Below are 20,816 nucleotides of genomic sequence, written 5' to 3'. Positions count from 1 at the left end.
TGCCACCTTGAACTTGAAGTAGCCTACAAAGTGACGCGACCGGTGTGTTAACGCTCCGCTGGAGTCCCAGGAGACAATTAAAGGCCTATTTATACTTCTGCGTCGAACTTACGCCGTAGCTACGTCGTAGGCTGTGTGTCCAAGACTTTAGCGCAAAAAAGCACACTATAGCATCTTTATTGCTATGCGCAGATAAACTCGTGGCTTTCTTTAAAGAAATATTTGCTGTCAATACTGATGCGAAAGGCATGGATTGACTAATCCACTAATCAACATGTTTAAATTTAAACATTAATTTTGGAGTGAGCTATATTTGGAGTTTACAACTAAATAAAGGCTGTTAAAATTACAAGAGAAATCACAGAGAATATAATTGTATTTTATTTTAATGGTAATTGTCATGATTCCTGTCTTGTGTTCCCCTTGTCTTGTGTGGACTTTTGTTATTTCCTGTTCTGTGCCATGTTTTGTAGTCCTTTGTAGTTTTTCTTGTTTATTAGTCTCTCCAGGTGTTTCTAATTAGCCCCGCCCCCTTGTTATCTTGTTTAGCTTGTTTGCGTGTGTATTTAAACCTCTGTGCTTCAGTTGTTGTTTGTTTGGTCGTTGTAGCTGTTTGCTGTTAACTTTTCCTTGTTCCTGTCCTGAGTTCCATGTTCTGTTGTAATGTTTCATTGAAGTAGTGCTTGTATGTGGATTCTCTCTCCGCTTCGTCCTTGCCTCATCGTTACAGAAATGGTATGCATGAACAGTGAATGGCTGTCATAAGGCTGAAGGCAATTCAATGATTCAGAATCAGATTTAATAATACATATATTTATATCTAAGATGTGACTTTGATGATCTGATTTATTAATGATAATTTTGTTTCGGCTAGTATTAGTTCTGAATGGCCGGTAATTAGTGATGTGACATTTGAAGCGAGGCGTCAGAGCTTGTGTCGAGAAAAAATGGGCGTGCCAGATGAAGCTACGATTCGAGGCTTGTGTTAACGTGAAAATCACGTGACTAATGACAAACGAGGCCTCGGTTTGTGTGGATACGTCATCGGTTCGGTCTGAGTGTCGCTTTTGGAAAAAGGCGGTTCGAAACTCGCGCCACCTTGTGGGTGTTGTCAGGAGTAGTAGAAGCAGATGTAGTAGTGTCAGAGAGTTAGATAACTATCATTGTCATTGTCGTTATTGTCATATATGTTTTAGGGCTGTATATTATTACATTATCAGGTTAGAATAGTTATAGTATATTGTTATCATTAATTATAGTAGCTATATTGTAGTCTTGTTATATTAATTAGATAAGATTATTTGTATTGCTTTGGATTTTTGGATCTGGACTGGATTGCCCTTTTGGATTTGTTTGCTTTTTGTGACCTCTTCCTTTTTCCTGGTAATGGACCAGCAAGAAAGAGGAGATCCTCCCCTGTCTGGGCTCAACAGAAGCATCAGTGTCCTCATTTATACCAGCTGGCACTGGCATTTTTATGTTCCCCTACATCCTCTGTTCCTTGTGAAAGGATCTTTTCCAAGGCTAGAGAGATTTTGTCCGAGAAGAGGAATCGTCTAAACCCCAACACACTTGAAATAATTCTGTTTCTCAATAAAAATCTATTGTAATCCTTCCTTCACCCACCCCAAACTGCAGTGTTGCAGTTTGCTCCTCTATAAACCCCAGTCCAATAAGCACAACACTGCACTAAAACTAGTAACAGTTCACAGCACAAAAACCCCCAGAAACAATTTTTACCACCGCAGACTATTCTGTTGCAGTTTACTTTATTATAATAAATAATAAGTATTATAATACTCCCTCCACCATAAGCACTGCACTCAACACAGTGTCACTTTTGCTGTTCATACTGTCACTATCCAAACAATTTATGAATAATTAATTAACTGTGTGTGTGACTGTTGTCTCTGTACAAGTAAATTCAGACAGAGAAAGATAGCCTACATATTTTATATTATACCCAAGCAACGGACAAATGTCTGCTCAGGTCTTTTTATTATTGCAAATGAAAGGTTACAGACATTAACAGTGAGAAGAAAATAAATAAATAAATAAATAAATAAATAAAACAGACCGGGGGAGGGGGGACACACACTGGTTCAGAATTAATTCATTTGTCTGCTATTTCTTTGCACAGTAGCTAGGTGTCACTATTGAGCAATGCTGAATGAAGCTTCGAGTAATGAACCTTCGAGTAATGAACCTTTGGCTGAAGCAATGGGCTGCAAGGTCTCAGTGGTTCAGGAAGCCTCATTTTGCCGTCACTACCGGTAACTTAAAAATTTTGGCTGGTGAGTGAAAAACTTGATTTCAACTATCATTCTGTTGGTTTTATTGTGTGGACCATGTATTATGCAATGTATTGGAATTAGACTTTGGGTAAACAGAAGTACAAGTTTTTTCTATGATAAATAAATATGCATAACAAGCAGATTATTTAAACTGAGCTGACCAATAAACTTTGAGGAAGTAGAAGGAGATGTGGAGCATTGCTTGTGTTTTTATTCTTCCTATGTGGGAACGCATGAAAAGGATCTGAAACAGCACGAGCAGAACAACAGAGGAAAGTTTGTGGGAAAAGATGAACTAATTCATTATTAGTGAGCATCTAGATTGAGATGTAGTTAATGACAAATTAACTTAATGTGCCTTTCTTTCTGATTGTGGTGTGAAATGTGACCCAGGCCTGACTTGACAGAAGTTAATCTTTATATGTCACTTATATAACCACTGGACTGATATGGCATGTAAACAGACCTTTCCCATAGTGTGGGAGGGACCATTTGTACTGGAATTGAGCATTTGTGATTGTCAAGGAAGTGATTCTTGTGGGAGTATGAGTTACGGGGGTTTTTGCACATGATCTGTCATTTAAACAACAGATTCCAGTCACCGTTCGGTAAGTAATTATCTTAATTGTTTTTGAATAGTTCATTGCATTTATGGTTATATCATTTTTTATCACATATCTCCTTTCCTCTCTTTTGAGTGTCACATTAATCATGTTGCTTTTAACATTGATGTTGTATATTGTGTGGCCAGAATCATGTGTTTTTAATGGTATAGGATATATGTAATTTTGTGGTGTTGTGGGCATTTTATGGTGGCATTTGTGACAAGTGTGTGGTTGTGATTACATTGTGTTAGTGCCCCTTCTGAGTTGCATGTTAGTTTTATGAGTGAATGTATTTATAATACAAATGTGTTACATTCCTACCCCAGTCTATGGTTAGGGAAAGAAATAACAAATATTAATGCAACAAGAAGACACGGAATAAAAATAGATAAACCACTGCAGATAAAAGCTTTATTTTGGTTATTTGGAAAATAATTAGGTAAAATAAAATAAAAATAATGACAAAATTCATACCTCCCTCCCTGACTAACGAAAAGCATGTTTTCCTTAAGATGTGCCTAAAGCCCAGTTATACCCTACAAGTTCAAACAAGCTAGTCATGCTATTCCAGCAGACTCTCCAAGCATTTTTTCCTTTACTAGATACTGGTAAAAAAAAAAAAAAAAAAAAAAAAAAAAACTTTTTACCATTCCTTGCTTGACTAGGGCTAATATGACTCTAAAATGGCTAGATTTTATTGTTTTCTACTGCTGTAGTACAAATACATTAGTATGTAGCAAGCATAGACTTGTTCCTTAAATGGTAATGTACCGCTTATTTTCTGTAATTTTCTTCAGTTGTGGAAAACAAAGAGAGGCTAGATTTTTCCCCAATCATGTTTTCAACTCAACATTCAAATATATGGTTATTTTTAAGGTATTGTGCTTTCAGTGTCTTCATTTCTCTACTGCAATGGTTCTCTGGCTGGACTCAAAGGAGTGTACTGTGTTCATAATGATGTTCCTATCTGCGACCATCCTTTGAGTCCACGTTGCATAGTTTCAGATTTCAATAGGCCGTCCTTGCAACGTTTGAGTTGCTCTCCTTGAGAGCGCATACCGCTTTGGAGCTGGCCAAAGAAAACTTCCTTTGGCAGGCGTGAATCTGCCACATGTACAACATGTCCAGACCAGCGAAACTGAGCAAGGTTTAATAACCCTGGGTAAAAGGTGATGCTAACACTTGCTTGTAAATGACATGTGTGAAACATTTCTTTACCAGGGGTTAAAAGCAGTGTTTAGAACAACAATAACCCCGGGTTAAATGCTGTGTGTGTGTGTGTGTGTGTGTGTGTGTGTGTGTGTGTGTGTGTGTGTGTGTGTGTGTGTGTGTGTGTGTGTGTGTGTGTGTGTGTGTGTGTGTGTGTGTGTTTGTTGGTGTTATGTGTACATGCTGGTATGATTGCGTGCATTGTGTGCATATAGCATCAAGGCAACAGTGTGTGAGTATGTGTGTTGCTCAGATTGAAGATTGTTGCCCAAAGATTGTGTATTCGATTTTCAATACTGGCAGGAAATGACTGAGTTGCCCTTGAGCAAGGCACATAACCCGCAATCACTCATGTGTGTTCACTACTCACTGCTCCTAATGTGTGTGCACTAACTTGGATGGGTTAGATGCAGAGGACAAATTCCAAGTATAGGTTACCATGCTTGGCATTCACGTGACTTCATGTAATAATGATTAAACATTAATATTCATAAAACTTTAACTCTGTATTTTAATTTTGAACTGCTTGCACAAATTTCACAACCTGGCACACAACTAAGTTATGAGGTTCTTGCTGAAATCTATCAAGACCTGATGTCCATTGCAATGGATTTATGATGATTTATGGGGATTAAAAATAAGAGTGGGTGGATTTTTTACCATGGATTTTTTAGGGTGGTTGTGTACACACACTGCTGACACACATTTATGTTCAAACACCATGCAAAAGTGAATTTTGCATAATAGGTCCCCTTTAAAATAGAAAATTTGCAATGTAAAATATTAAAATAAGTTTAAAAATTGAAAAAATTGAAAAATTATATTGTTGTTGAACCACAGAAGCACTGTGCAAAAAAGACAAATATCTCCTGACTGAGATGGAATGTAAACGGTATGTCTTTATGTTTGAGAGAGAGCGCTGTTCAGTGTACATGAAGTGGTTGTTTTGAGAATAGCCAGCTTGATTGTGTCTTCTCCTGAGAAGCTGTATGATTCAATCTTGTTTTGTTTTAGTATGTAGTTTTTGCGATGTGATCTGGCATTTAGGGTTGAACAGATACCAGTGGCAGTCTGGTAGGAGATTTACTTTTGTATAGATGGTGTGCAAATGAGCTGCTATATTACACCATTTGTATAGACGGTGTGTTCACAGTGTGTGTGTGTGTGTGTGTGTGTGTGTGTGTGTGTGTGTGTGTGTGTGTGTGTGTGTGTGTGTGTGTGTGTGTGAGAGAGTGTATTGGACACCATATTTGGCTACATGTCAAGTCTCTTATGGAAGAAAGTTTGATGTGAATATTTTGGAGTTTACTTGGATGTTCTTACTGTCCATTCTCCTGAATTACTTGAGCATTTGTGTTACTGTGTATTTTAAAAACATTAATATAAATCAATCGTGTGATATAGCCAAAGAAATAAGGAGAAAACATTTTGTTTAACTGTACAGGAATGAATCAGTTACCCAGAGCTTTTGTGGTGTTTGTGTTCGGTGTATATAGTTTGTGTAAAGTATATTTAGAGTTCCTCTTCAGATTACTTTTTATTCATTTTTACATTAACTTTGCTTTTATTTGCTTTTTTTTTTTCAGTTGGTGTGTGTGTGGTTTTTCTATGGTTTACCATAATTTATATCAATACATCTGGTGGGTTATGACCAAAACATTGTTTGCTTGCTAATACTATACAATATTTGTCCCAGTGTGCCATAGTCGCACTTCTGCTGTTTTTTTTAAGCAGTTGACATTTTTTATATTTTCCTATGCAGTCTGTGTTTAGAGTTCTCTGTGTAAAATAGATTGATTTAAGTTATAGGATCTGTCTATTCAAACTATTCTCACTTTTAACAAAACTAAAAAGTCCAGGTGGAGATGGGTGCTGCATTCTAGTTAACTGAACTTTACAAGTTTGAGATTGTTGTATGCATGCTACTCTTCAACCCCTGAAACAGTCAGAGTTAAACACTCAAGTTCCTATATATGAGCAATTAGCCTATACTCTTTATCATCAACCACTGGTAAAAACAGATTTAAAAAAACACTCACAAAAATATGTTTCATGTTTTATATCCTATTTGATCCATAATTTATGGTTCAAATATTGAAATGTCTCAGTGATGACAAAACAATGACTTCTCACACTAAATCTTTTATTCTGAATGATGACAGAATAAGCTTACAACAGACAACTCACCACTCTAACACTTTTTTAAAAAGAGAAATTAACCCCTTAGGTTCTGTAGAATGAACGGCAAAGTAAGAACTATAGTAAAACGATCACATGAAGCATTACTGACTGTCGCCATCCTCCTCCTATCCAAATCCGGTACACAACATCAAAAATCTCGACCAATACCATCCATGGGCCACACCAGTGACTAAAAAGCTTTGGAGAGAGACCCTTCCTCTTGTGGACCTAAGCCCAAACTTGTTTCCCAGGCACAAAGTCATTGTAATCATTATGGACGTTATATGCAGGCTGCCATGGTCTCCTGTTGGTCGTTGATTACTTGAATGACTACTTGTCTCATAACCCCCACAAGTAATCCATACTTGGATACCCCTGATATCTCTTGTTCAAGAGGAGCCCTAACACTAACTCCATCGGCGTTCAAAGTTCCCAGCCAAATATGAGAACAGCCAGTGTGCAGCATTTGGACCCCTAGAACACTGTCCAATAGGACCACAGGACAAGAGGTAGGTGACGGTCCCAGTTACGCTGGTGTTCACTAGTCAGGATAGCCAGCTGGTTGGACATAGTGCAGATAAAACCGCTCCACTAGGCCATCGCTTTGTGGATGGGAGGGGAGGAGTGCAGGCCTTAATTATTCCAAGGAGCCAACAGACTTCCCCAAAATTGCATCCCTGGTCACTGTGAATTTCTTCTGGATCAGCATCTTGGCTGATCAGGTACCACATAGTGTGACCACATAGTGAAGTAGCCCATGTTGTCTAAAACAGAGCTGTTCCCAGCCTCTCAAATTGAAAGGGACCTAGAATATTGACTCAGGTGTTGGATGTGGGAGATGTTGAACTGCTCCATTGGAGCCCCCACTAGGTCCCGCTGCAGAGTGGCATGTGGTCACTGCATGGGACCTTTTCAGGCTGCATCGCTGCAATGGTCATGGAGCTCCACATCCTGACAACACCCTGCCCAATGGAACTGAATCCTTAGCCATTTCAAGGTCTTTGCCATGGCCAGTTCACATTGTGCCGTGGACCAACTGTAGGATCCAGCATCTAAATGTGTGAGACAACAGAAGCTGCGTGCTGTTATCTCCATCCACTCTGGACCCAGCCCAGCCACCAGCTACTCTCATCAGGGTAGGGCTGTCTCCTGTAGCTGCTGCAATTCATGTCATTCCAGGAGTGCCCAGTCGCCATCTTCCTCTGCGACCTGCTGCACCATCTTCTCTATCGCTGCTTGCTCCCATTCCTTCAGCCTTTGGCAATAACAGCAGTGTCACCTCACACTGGCAACGGGTCATTTGGTCCAGTGCTGTATTTTGAAGGTGTAATCCTGAAGGACCTCCAGCCATCAGGCCACCTGACCCTCTGGGTTTCTTAACAGCCAAGTAGTGGAAGCGTGGTTCAGTCTGTAGTCGGAACCTTCTTCCGTAAAGGTATCGCCCTGGGTCAGGATATGTAAGCACTGGAGCCCCAGTCAAGTGAAGGCTTCTTCGCAGGCGTAATTCCAAAGAAAAGGTTTCTGGTTCGTCAGCTGGTGCAGCGGACTAGCGATTGTGGAGAAGTTTTGGACAGCGACAGGTATCTTGCTGCCAGCTCCAGGAACCTGTGCAGCTCTGTAGTGTTCTTTGGCACAGAAAATTTTCGCACCACTGTTACCGTCGCTGGTTCAGTGTCTACTGCGGCACTCACCACATGTGCCAGAAAAGATGTTTTCTCACCGTAGCAGGTGACATATCTTGGGCTTAAGGTGGCAGACTTGGCAGACCACGGGAAAGACACCAGTTACTGTAATCTTACAGTGTCCTTACTGTAATTTAATTAGCTATTTACTATAAGCACAGGACAATACTGTATTTTAAAATACAGTAATTTACAGTATAATACTGTAATTTTCCCAATAAATTAGAGATGAACTGTGCAGGACAGTTGATCGGCAGGAACAGGATTTGGCACCACTGGTTTAGGGTGCTTTCACACTGGCAGTTTAGTTTGGAACGGGGCACGGTTCGCATGAAAAATCGCTCATGTGAACGCTGTCATGTGGACCCGGGTGCGCACTGGGTAACCGAACCCGAGACTACCTGGAGGAGGTGGTCTGAGTTCGGTTGCACTTAAACCGTGCCGCGGTTCTCGTGAATGTGAAAGCAACACAGAATCGGTTGCGCACTTGTTCAGAAAGAAAATAAACCTGCCCATGCATTTTAGCTGATTATTATGTATTTAGTTAAATAAAACGCATGTAAAGGATGATAGTGTTGATGATTTACCTTGGATACGAGTGAGAGTGAGCCTGCAGTGTATTCACGCATAGCGCGAGGAATCAGGACAAAAAAATTAATGGAAATTTTGTTTGCAAGCAGCAGAAAACCTCTGTTGTTCACTTAGATGTGCATAATAGCACCAAATTAATAAAAAAACACAATATATTGACTCGCGTGCTGTTTTCTATCATGTGCCGCGCACGTTTGCGATGACGTAAGATGCACGCAAACACACCAGCGTTCAATAGAATCAAGTTGAGTGTGAAACCAGACCAACGCTGCGGGGTGCGCCGGGAACAAGCGCGTTAGAGCTCAGACCACAGCAAACAAGCCCAGTGTGAAAGCAGCCTTAGGCTATGTTCACACTTAGCGTCTTTTTTCAAACTGCCAGCGTCTGTTCTACATTATAACCCTATGGAGTAAACCGTTTTTTCAAAAAAGTCCTGAGCGCTTTTTTAGACGCCACCGCCGGCGTCTTTTTCTGCAGCTCAGAGCGTCTTTTTAAGTTGAAAAAAGTTCAACTTTCCTGAAAAGAACGCCCTACGTCAAGCGCCTTTTTGACAGCTGACCAATGACAAGCGAGTAGCGAGACCTGTCGTTTCCATAACAACAAGAACAACTGTCTGTCGTGCACCCACAAACGTCTTTGTGAACCGACATTCTCCTCCCCGGTAACTTCAAAAGCCAACGCAAGAGCCAACTTTCTCTTTCTCGACATTTTTTGCATCACACAGCACTAGGCTACTGTTGCAGCTCTTGTTATAGCAGCCCGGTCTCACCCCAAAACGTCATATACTTACGCGTCTTGACCATGCGTCAACATACGACGAAAAGGGTACCCCTTTAACGTCAATATGAGACGCAGACAGAAGCGCACCAGCAGCGCCTCCTAGCGGTACCCTCACGCATACCTAAACCTACCCATAACCCGAATCGTCACATATGGACGTTATGGGGGTACCCTTTTCGTCGTATGTTGACGCATGGTCAAGACGCGTCAGTATATGCGCCAGCCACAAAAGACGCGCTCGGCTGCTATTTGTAACCGAACGCTGCCAGCGTTTTTTTTTGCTAAAAAAACGCCGTTGTCAACTTTTTCTTGTCAAAAAAGACGCTAAGTGTGAACATAGCCTTAAGCCGCGTTTCCACCGCAGGAACTTTCCCCAGGAACTAGGAACTTTGGGCTGGTACTCGATGTGTTTACACCGCAGGAACCAGGGTCTAAATGAAGTTCCGGGTAAATATTTCCCCCTCCGATAGTCCCTGCTCATGAGGTAGTACTTTTTCAAAGTTCAGGAACTTTCAGGGGTGGGACTTGTGCGCTGCACAAGCTGATTGGTTGTGTTCACGCCGCATTTTGGTTGGATGATTCCACGCAGCATTTTATTTATTTTTAACCTCCCTTTTTAAAAAATCTATTGCGGTTCGTGTCGTGGCTTCATGCAGTAAGAGTTGTCTGTCAGCAAATATGGAATTTAATAATAAAAAACTGGTGGACTGGCGACGAGTTTCAGGCTTTATTAAGGGTATTTGTGGAAGAGGAAACTTTCTGTGCGTTCGTCCCAGCCATCTCACGGTCAATGTCCGCAATAGCTGATAACATACAAATGTTATATCTAACGTTAGCATTACGAGCTTACTGAACACGCTTTATCAGTGCTCGTCTCTTTTCTGCCACAGCTTTTATTATTAAGTCATTATGTTTACACATTGTCATCTATTGCAAGGCACTCCAAACCATGTTACAAATTTACTATAACATGATTGAAATAGCGCTTTGAGGTTAGTAACAAACAACTATTTACAAGACTGTCACTATTTATGATTGATAGACGTGGTTCAGGCTTTTTTTAAGCGTATTTGCGAAAGAGGAAAAAGTTTTTGCGCGTTCGTCCCAGGCATCTCACAATAACTGATAACATACGTTGTCTAATTTTATACGCATACGAGCTTTCTGAACACGCTTTAGTATCAGTGCTCGTCTATTTTGTTTTGTTAATTACCTCGTTAGTAAACCAATACATAACTGCAGCACAGTTTGAATCTCCTCCATACTTATTATAAATGTGGCGCAACTGATTACTGTCCATCGCAGACTGGGAGGAGCAGTTGCGCGCAGTTTACCTTCCCGGTACTTTAGACCGCGGTGTAAACGCAGAAAGCAACCGGTCTGGGGCGAAAAAAGTTCCTGGGAAAAAAGTTCCTGGTACAAATTGTTCCGGGTAATTTCGGTGGAAACGCGGCTTTAGACTCCCTGTTTTTTTGGGGATTAAGTATTTGGAATACCCTTTCATAAACAACTTCATTTGGATCTTCCACCTTTGCATCTCCGAGCAGTTTTATGATACAGCTATTATCTCACAAAACATTCAAGATAATTTGCAATATCTTGAAAAACTATTCAAATGAACTGTCATATTTACATATACTTTAACAGACATTACTGTCACAGGTAGTGCTGTGTAGAGACAAAGGCACAGGAGGCAAGAGTCCAAGGAAGGTAATCTTTATTTCACAAACTGATGCAGATAATCACAGGAGAACATGTACACCGACAGTTACACAACTAACACCAGACAAAAAAAGAGGAGAAAATATGGGTTATTCCTGGGATTCGGTAATATTTCAACTTGGATTTGTTTGTTTTTTAAACTACATATAAATCATTTTCTAAATAGCCCACATCACTAGGCACATATTAAACCTACAAAAAAAAATATCATATTTTCCCACTTCAGGCATTTAAAACCTTTTATTAATTTCAGTATTTCAGATTTAAACACCTTTTATTCGCAACCCCGTAACAGACAACATGGAATTGGTTTAAAGAGGATTTTACACAAAACTTGCTATAAAACAAACATCTACCTACCGCTCATGTGTCCCTCATAACAATTTAATAACTACAAATGTAACATGTATGATACTTTTCAAATTTTTGGGGGACTGAAGGTAAAAATAGACAAATCATGTGTCTGTGTGTAACGATATACTGTAGACTCAGAGAGCACACCATGAGAACAGTCAACATCAGGTTATTGAATTTTCAAAGAGAATGACCACACGGTGATAGCAGACAGAATCAGCATAATGAGGGATGATGAGATGTCAATTGAAAGTAATAGTCCTTATTACACACACACCTCAGTTGTTGATGACCAGAAGGAAATGCACAGAGACGACTAGGGAGATGGTGACAGAGTGGAACGCCGGAGAAGGTATAGGAATCTTTCGTAGAGACGTTGTCAACAGGTAAGTAGCGTCTCGAGTGTCAGTCTAGTATTCGCTTGTAAGAACAGACGATGTGTGTGACTGAGGTGTGTGCCTAAGTAGTCCATGGTTGATAAACAACAGGTGCAGGTGATTTTTAATTGCCTTCCCTATTTTTTTTCCAAAAATATGAATGTGACAAGGTTGAGGATAGTGTGACGGGGTTGAAGACTGTAACTGGTTTAAAGGGAGGCATTGCCTTCAATTTTATATATTTTCTTTCTCATATTGTGCCCTTCTTTTTGGATCAACATATCTGCATGCATAACACTGCATGTCTTTCTGCTGCTGATGTGGCTGCCATTTCTGAGATTAGATGCTTGTCAGTGTTTAAGTGGACACATTACAAAAAATATTCTTTTTGTAACAAAATTATGAGTTGTCATGAATTTGGTAAGTATATCTTTACTGAAACATGACTGTTTTATATTTAATTTTATTAAAATTATCCAAAAATTAAGTGGAAAAACTCAACCCTGTCACAAGTTTTCAACTCTGAAACAATGAAAATGCAAGTGTTAAAAGACATAATCCACTCACTGACCTTCTCCTCAAATTGTCTCCTCTTGCCCAGTGTGGTTTGTTTGCGGTGGACTTCCTCCAGGAGGAGGGTTCCTGACACATTCTTGTATTCTTTGTGAGGGCTGGCTGAGCGGGGTCTGTTCCTTGGGTAGTCCTGAAGCCTCCGACGTTCTCTCCGCATGGTTTCTTCCAAGGCCTTTCGCATGGACTCAGTTTCTCGTTTGATTTGTTCTTTAGTTATGAGTATGTCTCTTTCTATCTCGTCTTGTTCAGATGCGATTTGTTGGCTGTCAGCTTCCTCCTCCTTCTCCAGTCTCTCTCCAAGTTCATGCTGGGCTTTGCTTGCATGGTGGTAAGGATTGGACAGGGTGGGGTCTGTTTGTCCTGGCCAGGTGTCTCATACTTAGGTTGCTATCTTGACTTCCCTCATGACTCAGTGTGCCCTGTTTTATTGGAGCTGGAACTTCAAAGATGTCTGTAGTTATTATTTCTCTATAGCCAGGACTCACTTTTCTGTCTTCATCCTTCCCTTCCTCCTGCCTCTCTTCTTCAGTTGGTTCGTCCTCAAAGTCCACCTTGCCTTATACTGTTAAAGTTGCATTCACCAGTGACAGTTGTTTACCAGTTGAATCATAGCGTGGTACATAAGGGGGTGGGGTTGCTATTATGTTACTTTTCTGATTTTTCCTTAATTCCCTTAATCAATTTTGCTCCCTGGCTTCTAAATAGATTCAGGCACATCAGTTCAAAACTCCAGACTATGTTCTTCTCAAACCACCGGCCTCGTGCAGTTATATCTCCTACCCTATATAGATAAGTAAGAGATGGGGTCAACTTCACTTCATGGCCTTTCCACATGGTGACTGAAATGTTTAATTCCTCTTTATTGCAAGTTTCCAATTCTAATGGTTCAAATAAATCAATTAAAGTTTTTCTCCTTTTTTGTTTAAGATTTTTCTCCCCCTATTCCCTCTCTTGCCCCTCCTGTTTGTCCAGAATTGCCATTCTCAGCTGTCGCAGACTGCCTTTCTATCTCTTGTTTGTTTCGATGGATTTCCACCCACAGGTGACGAATATGTCTAGGAATGTTTTTCAAAACCACCATCACCACCAGTCTTTCCAATGTCCAATTGTCTACAAGTTCTGGTCTGGGCCCGGTTCCCCAAAACGTTCTTATCGCTAAGTAGTTCTTAAGCTATTCCTTAACCTCTCTCTTAACATTATGGCACGATTCCCGACACGTTCGTACGCTAAGTATATCTTCTGTAAGTCACACTTTCGTAAGGTTGGTCAGGACCACTCTTAGCTTTACCTTATCACTGTTGCAGGTCTATATGAAAATAATTCTGAAGTTTTAATACACACAGACAGTTCATTTAGGCTAGTTCAAGTGTTTTCATGCAAAGAATAAAATTGTCAATCACACTGATTGTTGTTAGAATTTTAATTATATTATTATTATATATTATATTATTAATTTAATTAAAGAGCGCTTTTAAAGGCCAGTGAAAGCATAGGCTACTGCCAGTTAAGTTCTATTCGGACGCTAATATTGTTTCTCATGGGCTCGTACAGTATTTTAAACATTTACAGGGGTAAGTCTGTGATTTTAGTGCCGTCCGAATCCATAATATCAATGTTTTTTCTCACCCAACCCGCGTAAAAATCCCTGGCCAAATTAGTACCTACTGTTTTTTGACAAACAGGTTGTGTGCTAATTTAATTGCCGTCTGAATCCACATCTCTGAGTTTACAAGAAGAGATTCAAAATTCACTGTTTAAATCCTTTTTGATCACTGCCGAGCACCGTACATAAGATGTAAACTTTTATTACTGAAATGCTGGAAAGTATTTACAGGAACAATATTTCATCGCAGCTCCACCTCAGCGAACAAAAATGGGAAAGAGATGAAAGCACGTAAACATTTTGAAATGGTTATTGTGGCAGCAATATATGTTACAATTTTAAAATATGTAGGCTATGCTATTATAGGCTATTATAGTTTGGATTAGGGGTGTGACGATAACCGCATCACCGCAATATCGCGTTAATGAGATGCCTACCGCGGTGTGAGGTCATCACCGCACTTTTTTTTTTTTTTTGAAAGTTACAGGAGTGCATATGGTGTGTGATATGAACTATAAACACATTAATATTTGCTTATAATTTACTGTAGGCCTATTCTCCGAGTCCCATGTTCAAGTGCTTCTGGAGAAAAAAAAAAAACGCTTCCTGCACAAGTGAGGGACAGTCCGTTAAACATATGGGGGATTTATTTTTTTGTGTGTTTCTGATTATTATTAATTAACTGCTAGGTTTCAGTACTTGTGATGTTTACAGATAATGTTCAATTAAATACAAACAAACACAGGCATAAAAGACAAGCATAACGTAAACAGCTGGAGTTAGATTTTAATTGCAAGTAGCGATCTCTCTTATGTGGTAGCCTAGGCAATAACAGTTGACGGCGCTAGCCGAATGACATTATTCAAAAAATAGCCACGAATCTAGTGTCTAAGCCAAATACTGTGTCGCCTTTGAGGCAGGTGACAATTAAGGGGAATCCGGTGAATTTGGACAAGGCAATATGCCGTATTTGTCGCACAAAAGTATCTGTCTCGCGAGGAAATACCACTAACTTAAGACCACATCTTAGAAAAATTAACCATCCTGTGGCGTTTGCTGGACTTAAGTGCAGCAGACCTACCTTAGGTCGGCGACACACTGGCTGCGTGGCGTGTCCGTTTGTATTTCGGCTCCCATGTTAACAGGTTAGAGCTTGCACACTGTGTGCCTGCGTGAGACGCGCGTCTCAGTTGCGGCACGAGCCGCGCGGAAAAAAGCGTGCATGCTAGAAATAGAACCGACGCCTATTTTTCACGCAAGCCTGTTGGAAGCATTTCCTGGCAAAATAGAATAGGAAAAAAATGTTTGTAGGGGAGACCGGGGACAGTTGCAACAGGGGATGGTTGCAACATGTCATTTTTCTCCAATCAGAAACAAGCTAGAGTGATGACACTCATACTGCACATGCACAGTTAGACCCTCCACCCACCAAGAAGACAGTAGACATATTCAACATCTGCTGCTGCATTTATTGAACAAAACTTGTTTTGGAGGTATGGAAGTAAAAATTTTCATGAGATATATTTTTGTCATACTGTCCTGAAATTTTGTATGAATTAATCGAAACTTACTTCGTTTGAATTATTGTTTTGTTGACTTCTAAGTGACATGGTTAGCATGTATCAAAGTCAGTGTGTCTAGCAGGCGTATGATGTTCTGTCATGGATGATAGGGTTGGGGACGGTTGCAACATGTTATAAATTGCATGTTTAATAAAAGTTTGTTGCATTGCAAATTGTTAAATTCTTCCTGTCTGACACTGAAATATGGAGAGATTGAATAGCATCTGTAACACCTGCACACTGAATCTATGTAGGCCTATGTTCTACACATGAACAAACAAAACTCAATAACTGTTATTTGATAAATATGACTAAATAAATAAATAATAGGCTACAATAATACTATTGAAATAAATAATACTATAATATTATAGTAGGCCTAAAACAGTTAATATTTTCAGAATTCTTTGCTCATTGAGACAAAAAGCTTAAGTTAATTAATGAAATTTAAGGTATTTTTAACATGTTGCAACCGTCCCTGGGTTGTGTTGCAACCGTCCCCTGGGTCGGGGTCAGTTGCAACATCTGACTTCTTCCATTCAAATAAATACTGTGAACGATATGTCATATATAATCATCTTTAAATGGTATGGGTAATTAGCAGACAGATGCAAGTTTAATATATACAAATTTGGTTGGTCTAGTCCAAATAGTCTCTGAGTAATTGAGAGAAATGCAAAAAGTGTTGCAACTGTCCCCGGTCTCCCCCTATGTCATTTTGACATGAATACATATTAATAAATTACATTTTGATGTTTGAAAGTTTAGGTTTTGACATAAATGCAGATATAAATGTAATTAAAAAAAAATATGATCGATTTTCAAATATTGCACCTGTCAATAGAGAACGAAATATTCTGTAGCCTATTTTGCCATCAATACTGCCGACGCTGTCTTTGCTGTTATATATTTATGTTTAACATTAAGTATAGGCCTTCCACAACTCTCTCCCCATATGTCTAATATATCACCAATGAGGCTTATATGTCACCTAGCAGGAGCAGCGCTGTTTCTGGTGTGCAAAGACATAAAAAAGCCACGCAGCTGACACGCAACAGAAACGCCACACTCACACCACGCAGCCAGTGTGTCGCCGGCCTTAATTAATAGTTAATTATTAATATTTACAATTTAATATAAATGTTAATTTGTTTATTTGTTAATAAAGAATACTGATTTATGTTATTCATTTCCATTGTCATTTACAAGCTACATGCGTTCTTGATCGCGTCTGCAGTGTGTGACGCGGCCGCGGGTGATTTTATTTTATTTATTTTATTTTTTTTTGTGGGGGGGTGGGTGGGGGGGTCGGTTAACCGCCAAACCGCGAGATTTGTTGCTTCTTTACCGCGGTAAGAAAAAATCCCATACCGTCACAGCCCTAGTTTGGATTATTTTTTATAATATCCAATAGTCCTAATAAATGTAATTTCAACTATTTCTGAAGTGCTTCTTTTATAAAGAACACCACTTTCTAGCATATAACAGTGAAACAGTGCCTGGACAAGAGAATAATTGATTCTCGAGTCATCGATATCAACAGATTCAGCACCATCGCCACGGACAGCACCGGGTAACGTCACACGTAAGAAGGTATATCTTAAGCAGCTTTCTAAGGTATAGTTCGGGGAACACGCCTAGTAATGGTATACCTTTATTTAAGTTATACCTTACGAGTCTTCGTAGCGCGCTAAGAGACAACGTTATCGGGAAACCGGGCCCTGATTTCTCCTCCCTGCCTAACTTCAAAAATTGTGTCACTCTCCCACTGTACTGGCCTTATGCATGAGCCCACCATCATGTATAAGTTTCGCAGAATGGTTGCCCCTCCTAACTCCCTAGGCCAGCGATTCCATGCCTTCCTTTTTAAATATGGGATGAATACTGGGTTTATCTTTATTTCTAATGCAGTGGGCAGTGATTCCAAAAGGGTGGCTTTTGGAAGGCTATATTTGTTCAGGTGTGGTCTCAGGGCTTCAAGAGTTATGTTTTTTGATCACATCACACCAATCCACTAGGGGCCACTCTACTCAAGCTGGTTCAAATTTGTGATCTTTGTCAATTTTTGTACGAACTCGTCCTTCTCTTGGTCTGTCAACTCTTGTCTCTGCCCTTCATCATCCATAAACTATTTTTCTAACCAAAAGTGATTCTTGTTGCCTTTGGTTTGTTTTAATGTCTGTTTAAAGGCATCTTCCTTTTTTTCTCTCTCAGTTCCCTCCTATACTCTGCCTCGTAATGATCTCTTACTCTGGTCCACATGTGTTCTTATCATCCGGCTTCAAAAAATATAAAAAAATATATAAAAAGCTCTCTATCACCGTCACCTCTCTCCCTCCTTATTTCTTTATCTCAATACAAATGTATTTAGTCTGTTACGTTGTTCCTTCACACACCCGCGATTTCATACACACACACACTCGTTTTTTTTATTATAAATGGAGAGACAAAGTTAATCTATTAAATTTGTGTTCATTATGGGCTGTGTTTCCTTATCTGGATCACAGCGCTTGCAATCAGCAATGGCCAAACAGCCGACAAAACCAATTTCGAGGAATATTCTTTGTTCTTTGATATGTTTGATTTCTTATTTTCCTTTCATTAATTTGTTTTTTGTTATCCATTAAACTTTTAATAGAATTGTTTTATCATTCGAATTTCTTGAAGGAATTTTTTCATTTTTCATATGCCTTTGTCTATCTCAGCTTTGGTAACTCCCTTTTTACACTGAGCGGTGCCAAGGTCGCTTGCGTACGGGCTCAGCTGCAGCTTTTTTTAGGCAGAGCACATCAGAAAACACTTTATCTCAACGTCTCCGTCCTTTCTATCAATTCTGCTTAAATACGGCTATATAATTTCTAATCACTTTGTTAATTTTCTCCGAATCAACTGTTCTCCTCCTTCGATATATAAAAAAACAAAAAAACACTTCAACAAACAAACAAAAAACACTTTACTAATGCACTTCTTGCGTAAGGACAAACAAACAAAAAACACTTTACATATTCACTTCTTGCGTAAACTTCAATGATGCACTTCTTGCGTAAACTTCAATGATGCACTTCTTGCGTAGAACACCCTTCTTGCATAAAGACAAACAAACTAATGCACTTCTTGCATTAACTTCAATGACGCACTTCTTGCGTACAACACACTTCTTGCGTAAGGACAAACAAACAAAAAACACTTTACTTATGCACTTCTTGCATAAATTACTACAATGACTCACTTCTTGCGTCAATAACATTATACTACACACGAGCTGATTCTTAAGACCTGGAAATTACCTTCTTTTGAACTTTTTAGGTTATTTTTAGCTTACCAGGGGTAGCTCCCCCCAGACCTCCTTCTATTGGTGGAACATCTCAAAACATCTTATATAACATGTTTTTCATCCAGTGCTTCCCAACACCTGCATCCCTCCTAGGCAAGGCAAGGCAAGGCAAGGCAAGGCAAGTTTATTTATATAGCACATTTCATACACAATGGCAATTCAAAGTGCTTTACATAGAAGAAATTAAAATAATGAAAAGAAATAAGAATAATTAAAACAGTTTAGAAAAATAAAGTAAAATACAGTACTTTTAAAAAATAAAAAAAATAAAATAAAAAAGAATATTTATTATGGATCTTTCTTTCAAAGGATTCCCTTAAGACTTAAATCTTTCAACCTTCTTTTAACCTTCAATCTTCTTACGACTTCCATCTATCAACTTTCCTTTAACTTTCTTTTCTCCCTCATTTACTCACACGTTCTTTTCACTTTCTTTAGCACTTTAGCACTGCGTTCACATTCTTTCTCAGACGAAAACTTTAATATCGTCATTTAAATACTGTTCTACTTTCAAACCCACATTAATCACTTTCACATTATCACCTTCTGAGTGGGCATTTACAGTTTCGGGCTAAATGCCCTGCTGACATAGGAGAAATTAAAATAATTAAAAGAAATAAGAATAATTAAAACAGTTTAGAAAAATAGAGTAAAATACAGTACAGTACAAACAGTCGGACGAACAGTGGCACAGTGCTCATTCAGTAAATGCACAGCTAAACAGAAGTGTTTTGAGTCTGGATTTGAATGTGACCACTGTAGGAGCACATCTGATCTCTTCTGGAAGCTGGTTCCAGCTGTGGCTGGCATAATAGCTAAAAGCAGACTCACCATGTTTAGAATGAACCCTTGGTATTTCTAGCTGATATGATCCTAATGATCTGAGTGATCTGTTGGGTTTATATTCAGTGAGCATATCTGCAATGTATTGAGGTCCTAGGCCATTGAATGATTTATATACCAGTAATAATACTTTAAAATCAATCCTAAATCTAACTGGGAGCCAGTGTAAAGACCTGAGGACTGGTGTGATATGTTCATATTTTCTGGTTCTGCTCAGAATCCTGGCGGCAGCGTTCTGTATGAGCTGCAACTGTCTTATGGTCTTTTTGGGAAGGCCAGTGAGGAGTCCATTACAATAATCCACCCTGCTGGTGATGAAAGCATGCACAAGTTTCTCTAAGTCTTGTCTGGAAACAAAGCATCTAATTCTTGCAATATTTTTCAGATGATAGTATGCTGATTTAGTTATTGCTTTGACATGACTACTGAAACTAAGGTCTGACTCTAGTGTCACACCAAGATTCCTGACTTGATGTTTAGTTGTTTGACCCCTAGAGTGAAGGTATGCGTTCACTTTGAGAACTTCATCTTTGTTTCCAAACGCAATAACTTCAGTTTTGTCTTTGTTTAATTGAAGAAAGTTTTGACACATCCAACTGTTGACTTCGTCAATGCATCGGCACAGGGAGTCAATGGGGCTGTAATCGTTAGGCGATAGGGCTAAGTACAGCTGTGTGTCGTCTGCATAGCTGTGGTAAGCAATTTGGTTATTTCTCATTATTTGGCTCATTGGGAGCATATACAGGTTGAACAGGAGTGGCGCAAGAATTGAGCCTTGAGGGACTCCGCATGTCATGGATGTCCACTCAGACTTATGGTCTCCTATACTCACATAATAACCTCTCCCATCTAAGTATGACCTGAACCATTTTAGGACTATCCCAGAAAGCCCCACCCAGTTTTCCAGCCTGTCAAGAAGTATGTTATGATCGACAGTGTCAAATGCAGCACTGAGGTCGAGTAGTACCAGCACTGATAATTTGCCTGAATCAGTATTTAAGCGAATATCGTTTATTATCTTTATGAGCGCTGTCTCTGTGCTGTGGTGCGGTCGGAAACCAGATTGAAAATTGTCAAAGTATCCATTCGAGCTTAAGAATTTGTTC

At 39.5% G+C, this 20,816-nt stretch overlaps 2 long non-coding RNA genes across 2 annotated transcripts in view; both read left to right on the top strand.

Annotated features, from left to right (window-relative positions):
- The first annotated feature begins 2,313 nt into the window (after positions 1–2,313).
- Positions 2,314–20,816, top strand: part of LOC309475238 — a 39,113-nt gene continuing 20,610 nt past the window's right edge. Inside the window, exon 1 of the long non-coding RNA XR_014197560.1 lies at positions 2,314–2,902. This is a non-coding gene — a long non-coding RNA (uncharacterized lncRNA). The remainder of the gene's footprint in view (positions 2,903–20,816) is intronic.
- LOC309475251 lies at positions 2,909–4,926 on the top strand. The gene is made up of 2 exons (XR_014197579.1): positions 2,909–4,171; positions 4,362–4,926. It is a non-coding gene; the product is annotated as an uncharacterized lncRNA (long non-coding RNA).

This window comes from Leuciscus leuciscus (genome assembly GCF_965113295.1).
Source record: "Leuciscus leuciscus genome assembly, chromosome: 15".
In the NCBI taxonomy this organism is placed as follows: Eukaryota; Metazoa; Chordata; class Actinopteri; order Cypriniformes; family Leuciscidae; genus Leuciscus; species Leuciscus leuciscus.
Note: the sequence above shows the minus strand (reverse complement) of the source record. Positions and strands in the feature narration are given on the sequence as shown.